Here is a 10,307-nt window from a genome sequence, read left to right as displayed (position 1 = left end):
ACAGCATCAAGAGATTTCGAGAAGATGTGAGCCGGTCTAGAGACGCCGGGCCTTTTTAGACGAAATCGTGATCGACTTCGTGGGTATACGAGGCACTTTGGTCTCCTGTTGGGAATGATCGTCGAAACCGAATGGATCACAAGATTGTGGCAAATGGCATTCGGGAGTCAGAGGTTCCGTGATCGCCTCGCTATAAGTGTGGATCGGCCGACCACTTTATCAAGGATTGCCCGAGGTTGCTTGAACAAAATGTAAGTCGAGTGGAAACCCGGTGCTACCATCGTCAAGTAGGCCATCCAAATACGGGCAATGCTAGTGGCGGCCGAGAGGGTCGAGAGATGCTACAACAAGACCCGAGGCTCGTGCTCCTGCTAGGACTTATGCCATACGCGCACGCGAGGATGCTACCTCACCAGATGTCATTACCGGTACATTCACTCTTTTCGATACTAATGTGATTGCTTTGATTGACCCCGGTTCTACTCATTCTTATATATGCGAAACCTTAGCATCCAAAGAAGACTTTGCCTATTGAGTCTCATCGAGTTTGTAATTCGGTGTCAAACCCTTGGGTCATTACGTGCTTGTCAACAAAGTGTGTAAGAAAAGTCCCCTAGTATTTCGAGGTTCTTGTTTTCCGGCGGACTTGATGCTTTTGCCGTTCGACGAATTCGACGTTATTCTTGGTTTGGATTGGTTGACCATGCATGATGCGGTTGTAAATTGCAAAAGCAAGACTATCGATTCGAGGTGCCCGAATAACGAGATAATTCGGGTTGAGTCTACGGACTTAAAGGGTTGCCACCGTAATATCGCAATGTTGGCCCGAAATATGTAAGAAAAGGGTGCGAAGCATACCTTGCGTATGTGCTCGATGACAAGGAGTCGAAAAGAGACCGAATCTGCGCTGGTTTGTGAATACCGGATGTTTTCCTCAAGAATTGCCGGTTTACCACCGTCGGGAAATAGAGTTTGGCATCGAATTGGTACCGGTACCACTCCAATTTCGATAGCTCCGTGATCGTATGGCACCAACGGAATTAAAGGAGTTGAAAGCTCGCTTGCAAGAATTGGTGGATAGAGGTTTTGCTCGTCCGAGTTTTTCACCTTGGGGTGCGCCAAGTGTTGTTTGTGAAAAGAAGGATGGAACCATGAGGTCGTGCATCGACTATCCTCGCTTAATAAAGCGATGATAAAGAACAAATATCCGCTATCACAGACGACGATTTGTTCTATCAACCAAGGGAGCCTCGGTGTTCTCGAAAATAGATTTGAGATCGGGCTATTATCGCCATGAATTCGAGATTCTGGACGCACCCAAGACCGCCTTCGAATCGAGATATGGTCACTACGAGTTCCTAGTGATGCCGCTTTGGGCTTACTAATGCCCTCGGTATTTATGGATTTGATGAATCGGATCTTCGCACCATATTTGGATCGGTTCAGTAGTCGTGTTCATTGATGACATCTTGGTCTATTCAAGAAATGAGACCGAACATGCTGAACACCGAGGTTAGTGCTGCAAATTTTACGGATAAGCAATTATATGCTAAGTTCAAAAAGTGTGAGTTCGTTAAGAGAGGTTAGCTTCTTGGGGCATGTGGTATCTCAGATCGGTATTCGAGTCGACCAACTAAATTTCAGCCATACTTAACCGGAAGCCTCCGAGAAATATTACCGAGGTTCGAGCTTTTGGGGCTTGCTTGTTATTACCGACGATTTGTAAAGGTTTCTCAACGATAGCCACGCCAATGACGGTTACTCCAAAAGGATGTTAAGTTTGAATGGACGGAGAAATGTCGAAAAGTTTCGATCAACTCAAAACTTATTTGACCAAGCCCCAATTCTAGTGCAACCCGAATCGGCAAAGAGTTTGTCATCTTTTGTGACGCCTCCTACTTGGGTTAGGTTGCGATTGATGCAAGAAGGTTGAGTTGTGGCCTGCGCGCCGAGGCAATTAAAGCCACATGAGAAAAATTATCCGACCCATGATCTCGAATTGGTCGCCATCGATTCGCCTTAAAGATATGGCGACATTACTTAGTTGGTGAGAAGTGCCATGTGTATTCGGATCACAAAAGTCTCAAATATTTGATGACTCAAAGAGACTTAAATCTGCGACAAAGACGCTTGGCTCGAGCTGTTAAAGGATTATGAGTGGTCATTGACTATCACCCGGAAAGGCGAATGTGGTTGCGGATGCCTTAAGTCGTAAATCATTATTCGCTTACGAGCGATGAATGTGCACTTGTCCGTTCGATCCGACAATGTGTTAGTAGCTGAATTGAAAGCCAAACCATTATTGATACATCAAATTTGTGAAGCTCAAAAAGTCGACGATGAGTTGGTTGCAAAACGGGCTGAGTGTGTTCCGAACAAGGAATCAGAGTTTCAGATCGATGATGACGATTGTTTGAGGTTCAGGGGTCGTCTGTGTGTTCCAAAGAATTCGGAACTTATTTCGATAATTCTGAACGAAGCCCATTGTAGCCGAATGGCAATCCACCCGGGGAGTACGAAGATGTACAACGATTTGAAACGCCGCTTTGGTGGCATGGTATGAAACGAGACATCTCGACTTTGTTTCGAGATGTTTAATATGTCAACAAGTGAAAGCGGAACATCAAGTGCCTTCAGGATTACTTCAGTCGATCACGATACCCGAGTGGAAATGGGATCGAGTCACAATGGACTTTGTATCCGGACTGCCATTGTCAGCGAGTAAGAAGGATGCGGTTTGGGTCGTGGTAGATAGATTGACTAAGTCGGCTCACTTTGTCCCCGTACGTACGGATTTTTCAATGGACAAACTAGCCGAATTGTACGCTTTCGATTGTGAGATTACACGGGTGCCTATTTCCATCGTGTTTTGATAGAGATCCGAGATTTACCTCGCGATTTTGGAAGAAGTTGCAAGAAGCTTTGGGTACCAAGTTGCATTTCAAGACCGCTTTCACCCCCAAACCGATGGTCAATCCGAGCGGATAATTCAAATACTTGAGGATATGTTGAGATGTTGCATCCTCGAGTTCGTGGTTCATGGGAACGGTATTTGCCTTTGTTGAATTCGCCACAACAATAGTTTTCAATCAAGTATTAAGATGGCACCTACGAGGCTTTGTACGGTCGTAAATGCCGTACACCATTGTTTTGGACCGAGCTCGGTGAAAGCAAAATTTTCGGGTGGATTTGATTAAAGATGCTGAACAAAAAGTGAAAGTAATCCGTAAAAATCAAGATAGCCTCCGATCGTCGTAAGTCGACGCGGATCTCAAACGAAAAGACATTGAGTATCGTGGGGATAAAGTGCTTCTAAGGTTTCGCCTTGGAAAAAGATACTCGATTCGGCCGTAAGGGCAAGTTGAGCCCGAGGTTCATTGGGCCATATGAGATATCCGAATGCGAAGTCGGTCCAGCTTGCATATCTTTTGATTTTGCCCCCTGAACTCGAAAAGATTCACGACGACTTTCATGTCTCGATGCTTCGACGCTATAGATCTGATCCATCGCATGTGATTAGTCCATCAGAGGTTGAAATTCAAGCCAATATGAGTTATAAAGAAGAACCGATTCGTATCCTATCACGTGAAGTGAAAGAGTTACTGAAACAAGCGGGTTCCGCTAGTGAAAGTGTTATGGCTCAAACACGGATAGAAGAAGCTACTTGGGAAACCGAGAACTCTATGAAAGAGCGATACCCAACCCTATTTACCGGTAAGATTTTCGGGACGAAAATTTCTTAAGTGGGGAGAGTTGTGACAGCCCAAAATTGACCCTAGTCGGGATGTGGTTTCAGGACCATTAAAACCGAGGCATAAAAATAATTTAAAATTTATTTTGATGCCTATGATATGTGTTAAATTGTGTGTGACATTTTGATGATTTGATTTAGTGTTATAAATGTGAATTTCACTAGAAAGGGCCTAGTAGTAAACTTTGAAAGTATGATAGGAAATGTGTGATGACTAATTAAAGCATGCATGCAAAACAATGGACTTGCATGTCAAATACCCCTTTTATAGGTGGTGGCGGCCATGGCAAGAGTGGATGGGAAAAACATGTCATAAACATGTTTTGTTGGTGCATTAGGAGAAATAATAAACAAAGGAGTATGGGTAAGAAAAGAATGAAAAAAATGTGTGTGAGTGTGGTATTCCCCCATTGTCGTGAGTTGTAGAGAAAGAAAGAAAAAAATTTGTTCATCCTTTCTTTGAGCCAAAACTAAGGAAGAAGGAGGATTTTGCTCCATTTTTGGTTTAGAAGAGATCTAGAAGGAGATTTGGCTATACTTGCATCAAGATTAAGGTATGTTTGAGGTTGTGTCATGAGATTCATGCATGTTTTAGTTGCTAACTTGATGTTCATGTTAGCCCATGGTCCAAATCCTTGTTGTGCCATGGAAATGGTATTTGGCCAAGTTTGATATTGTGTTAAAGCCATTGCATGCTAAATGTGAAGCTTGTTGATGATGCATGCAATGATGGATTGACTACTCTTGAAATTTCTTTTAGCATTCTTGAGTAAGACATTGAATCCTTTGTTTAACCATGACCAAAAAATTAAAAGGGTATGGTGTGTGATGTATTCGCCATGGTATGCTCATGAGCATGGTTTATGCTTCTTGCATGTTAGTTAAAATTTGTGTTTTGGATGGTTATGGACACCTTGAAATTCGCCTTGCACCTATATGTGTATATATGTTTGCACATGATGTTTTGGTTATGAAGTAAGTGATAAATATGTTTGTTTAAAGAAGAAAGTGTTGAAGAATGTTTGTGAAATTGCAAGTACATTCGCCTAGTACACATATGATGTGAAAATCTTGCAATTTATTGTTGATTTTGTGTAAGTATGACTAAGTATAATCGGCCACATGAGGGGAATTATTGTGCATGCATTCGGTTAGAGGCAAGCTTAATGGTGCCTATTCTTGACTTAGGTAATCGGCTACCTTGTTGTGAGCTAAGGTCGAATGTGTGCGTAATTAAAGAAAATTGACTAAAGTGCTTAGTTATGTGATGTTGAGTCAATGATGTGTGTATTCGGCCAAGGCTAGCAAGCGAGACTTTAATAAATTGAATTTGCTTGAATTAGCTCAAGAGCTTAGAGGGCCACAATTGGATAAGGGGAAGGAAAAAGTGATCGAATAGTCGTTGAAGCCGTTCGACAACATCCGAGGTAAGTCTTCAAGTAATGACCCTACTTGAATTATGTGAAATGAAATTATGGATGTGTAATGATTACTAATATACGTGTGTACGAGTATTTGAATGGTACCCGGCTAAGTCCCAAGGCAATTACGCTAGTGATTATATTTGTGTTTGAGCCTTAGTAACGAAAATGAAACATGAATGTGTAATGATTATGGATGTATGTGTGCATGAGCAATTGAATGATATCCGGTTAAGACCAAGGCAATTGTGCTAGTGACTTTATCCGGCTAATACCAAGGCATTCGTGCAAGTTGTTATATCCGGCTAATACCCAAGGCATTTGTACGAGTCGTTATATCCGGCTAAGACCAAGGCATTCGTGTGTGTGGTTATATCCGGTTGTAGTCCGAAGAAGCTTGGGTTGAAGGTGAGCGTTGGTTGCTGTAATACATTTAATTAGTACGCTCGAAAAGCCCAAAGGATAAGGTATGTTTACATGTGCAATGGAAAAGTCGATACGTTTGAATAATATTCGCCAATCGACTAACGAATTTTCAGCTCTTGAATTGGTTGATATCTTGTGAATGTATATGTTGATGAAGTGTGAAGTAAGTATGATTATGTGAATGTGTATAAGTGAAATGATTCATTTGGCTATGTGAATGTAATGCTTTAGTTAAAGCCGATTTCATTGCTTGAGATTTACTAAGCATAAACATGCTTACCCCGCTGCTTTGGCTCTCTTTTATAGATTTTGCTCGCTAGCGATCGGATTCGGGATCATTGAAGTGAAGTCATCCACACTATCAAACCCCTTTGGTACTCTTTTAGTTGAACTTTGGATATGGCATGTATAGGACTACCCTCGGTTGTTTTCAAGTGCTTTTGTGATGTATATGTGTACGGCCATGCGAAAATGGTTCGTAAAAGTGAGTACGGAATTAGACCATTTGTGGTTTGTAATTTTATATGGTTTCATGATGTTATTATGGATTGGAATGGGAGTGTTGGTCACATGATCAGCCATTTGAATGGCTAAACATGATTATAGGTGGACCTATGTATGACTAGACTATAGTTGGTCCATGGAAACTACAAAATAGGTAAGGCCTACCTTAAAAACAGATGCTGCCAGTTGCAGTGATGTGGATGTGAAAAATCACCAAAATTTGTAGGAAGGGTATTAAATTATGAATAAGTTATGCAAACGAACCTTGACGAGTCTATTTTCATATGAAAGTAACGAAACGATCATATGAACAGTATACCGAGAGATATTAAAGTTCTCGTGAGACAGGGCCAGAACGGTTTCTGGGTCCCCTGACGCGACTTTGAAAATTCACTATAAATTATCCAGAAAGAATTAGAAGTCATGCCTTATATTTTCAGATTCCATTTTTAGTCTAGTTTCATTAGAAACAAACGGCACCAGTATTAAAGCCCTGTACAGAGAGATATTCAAGTTCTAACGCGCGAAGGTCAGTGTAGTCGACCCCTGTAACATGGGTGACTTTAACTAATAAACTGTACCAATCGGCCCAACCAAAAATTCTAGAAATAAATCCATGGATGGATATATGAGTATAAATTCAAGGAAAATTTACGGAATCAGTTTCCGAGTTTTGAAACTCAAGATATGATTTTTAAGGCGACAGTGACGCAGTTTTCCAGCCTGTCTGGAAATGCCAAATTGCTCGGTACTTTAAGAGGATTTGTCTCGTTAACCCCTCGTGTCTGACACCGGCGATGGTCTCGGGTTCGGGGCGTTACATATTCATACTGTAATAGCCCGGTTTAGACCCTAGTCAGAATAATGGTTTCGGGACCAAAAATCTAAATTAGAAAAATACTTTAATATTATTTTGTTTATAATATGCGAATTGATATATGTGAAAGCTTCGTATGAAAATTTAATTATTTGTGTGCCGATTTGATAAAAAGGACTTAATCGCGTAAATTGTAAAAGTGACATTTTATTTTATGAAGGTATCTATTTGTCATTGCTTACTAAAGCAAAGGTCCTTATGTTGTTATTAACCCATTGATAATGTTAAAGGACAATAATGGGTATTATATCATGAAGTTTTGGTTGTTTTAATTAAGGTTAAAGTTGTAATTTGGTATTTAAGTTATAACTGAATAAAACAAACATGAAAATAAAGGCCATTATCACCATTCATAGCCAAAAATAGAAGAAAATAATAGGTTTTGGAGGCTTTGAACATTCGGCACTTACAAGGCTTAATTGGTATGTGATTTTTGCTCGGTTTTTGATAATTTCTACGTTTTTGTGATCGTTGCTCTGTATACTATCATGCCTATGTATGAATTCTGGAAATTGTTGATGAGTTTGAGTTGAGCTATTGTTGATAATGTGAGTTTTATGAATTTTGATGTTAGTAAATGGAAGATATGTGTTAGATTACTATGTTTTGTATTGGGATTTTTGATGAATTTGAGTATTTTAGACTAAATTATGAAAATGGTAAATTAAGGGACTAAAATGTAAAATAAATGATAAATATGGGCTGATAGAGACCATACGAAAATTCAGCTAAGGCATGGTTTTGATGAATTTTATATATTTGGTGTTCTATGTAATAAGGACTAAAATGTCAAAATATGTAATTTTAGGGGCTAAAGTGAAAAAATGCCCAAAGATGTGTTTGTGTATTAAATTTAATGTGTTGGTGATTAAAAGGGTTAATTTTGAATACGTATAGATAAAGAAAAGATGAATTCGGACTTAGATCGAGGAAAATCAAAGATTATCGAGTAAATGATTCGAATCGTCAATTTTGAGTACGAGGTAAGTTCGTACGTGATAAATGATGTTATAGTTATGTTTTAATACTTTGATAATGCATAAATTGTATAGATATTTGATTACGGTTTGAGTATGAAGATAATCGACTATGTTCGGCACTAAGTGTGCGGTTCGAAATAGCTTTGGCTACAAATGGCACTAAGTGTGAGAGTTGGAATAGCTTCGGCTATATGAGGCACCAAGTTTACGATACTGAGATAGCCTCGGTTTATTGAAATGGCATTAAGTGTGCGAGATTGTTACGGTTTCGGAAAAACAGTGATGCACTAAGTGTACAAATTCTTAAAGTATGGAAAAACTTCTGAATGAATTAATGTATTTGAACGAGAGGTAAGAATGAAATGAATAAATAACAAAAAGTTCAGGTATGTTCGATACATATGTGGTAGATGATATTATGTGTATGAAGCTTGAAACTATCAGACATCTATTGTGGTACCATTTTGAGAGTTGTATATATGCTCTATGACATGTATAGGCTAGTATCATTTTGCTATGTTTTGTGTTGTGATTAGTCATGAGACTTAGCTTGTAAATATTAGTATGTATGGCCTCTTAAGTTGGCCTAAATGATGTGTTTGATAGGTAAGTCATATGGTGTATATAATGTTCATGTGATGGTTTGAATATGGAATGTTGAATTGGCAAGTTTTGTGGTATGAAGTATGTGATAAAATGATGAGTTTATGTATTGGAAACTTATGTAAGTTGTGATGATTTTATGTACACTAATTTGGTATGTTTTGGATGTGAAATTGTGTGACAGCCCAAAATTGACCCTAGTCGGAAGGTGGTCTCGGGACCACAAAATCGAGGCATAAAAATAATTAAAAATTTATTTTGATGCCTATAATATGTGTGTGCTCATGTATGACATTTTATGATGATTGATTTAGTGTTATAAGGGTGAATTCCACAAGAAAGGACTTAGTAATGAACTTTGAAAGTATGATAGGAAATGTGTGATGACTAATTAAAGCATGCATGCAAAATAATGGACTTGCATGTCAAATTCCCCTTTATAGGTGGTGGCGGCCATGACAAGGAGGATGGGCTAAACATGTCATGAAACATGTTTTGTTGGTGCATTAGGGTGAAATAATAAACAAAGGTGTATGGGTGATAAAAATGAAAAAAAATGTGTGTGAGTGTGGTAATCCCCCCATTGCCGTGAGTTGTAGGGAAGGAAAGAAAAAATTTTGTTCATCCTTTCTTTGAGCCAAAACTAAGGAAGAAGGAGGATTTTTGCTTCATGCTTGGTTTGGAAGAGATCTAGAAGGAGATTTGGCTAAGTTTGCATCAAGATTAAGGTATGTATGAGGTTGTGTTAGGAGTTTCATGCATGTTTTGGTTGCTAACTTGATGTGCATGTTAGCCATGGCTCAAATCTTTGTTAAGCCATGGAAATGGTATTTGGCCAAAGTTGTTATGGTGATAAAGCCATTGCATGCTAAGTGTGAAGCTTGATGATGATGCATGCAATGATGGATTGTCTACTCTTGAGTAAGATTTTGAGCTTTCTTTTGTTTTATCATGATTGAAGTTGAAAAGGAGCATGATTGTCATATTCGCCATGATGCATTCATGAGCATGGTTCATGCTTCTTGCATGTTAGTTGAAATTTGTGTTTTGGATGGCTATGGACACCTTGAAATTCGCCATGCTCATATATGTATATATATGTTTGCACATGATGTTTTGGTTATGAAGGAAGTGATGAATAAGTTTGTTTAAAGAAGAAGATGTTGAAGAATAATTGTGAAATTGCAAGCACAAATCGGCCTAGCACACATATAAGTGCTTGATGCTATATTATAAGTTTTGAGCCACAATATGCAAAGCATTAACTAGTAAAATGCATGCTGTTTTTGTGAGGTATTAAGTGCATAATTGGCCTCAACATGTACATGAATATTCGCCTTGGGTAGCCTATTGAAGGCCTTAGCATTTCCTTGATGCTCAAATAAATTGTATTGAATTGCTTGATGTAGTATAAAATGTGCATGACCATTGTGTATTCAAGCTAAAGAGTGGCCATATGACCATTTAAATTCCTTGTCATATTCGCCATAAGCTAGCACAATGAGGTTTTAATAAATTGAATTTGTTTGAATTAGCTCAAGAGCTAAGAGGTCCACAATTGGACAAGGGAAGGAAAAAGTGATCGAATAGCCGTAAAAGCCGTTCGACAACATCCGAGGTAAGTCCTCAAGAAGTGACCTTACTTGAATTATGTGGAATGAAATATGGATGTATTGATTATTGATTTATGTGTATGAGTATTCGAATGATACCCGGGCTAAGTCCCGGCGCGATTATGTTAGTGA

This window comes from Gossypium arboreum, chromosome 12 (assembly GCF_025698485.1).
Source record: "Gossypium arboreum isolate Shixiya-1 chromosome 12, ASM2569848v2, whole genome shotgun sequence".
In the NCBI taxonomy this organism is placed as follows: Eukaryota; Viridiplantae; Streptophyta; class Magnoliopsida; order Malvales; family Malvaceae; genus Gossypium; species Gossypium arboreum.
This window is presented reverse-complemented; position numbering follows the sequence as displayed.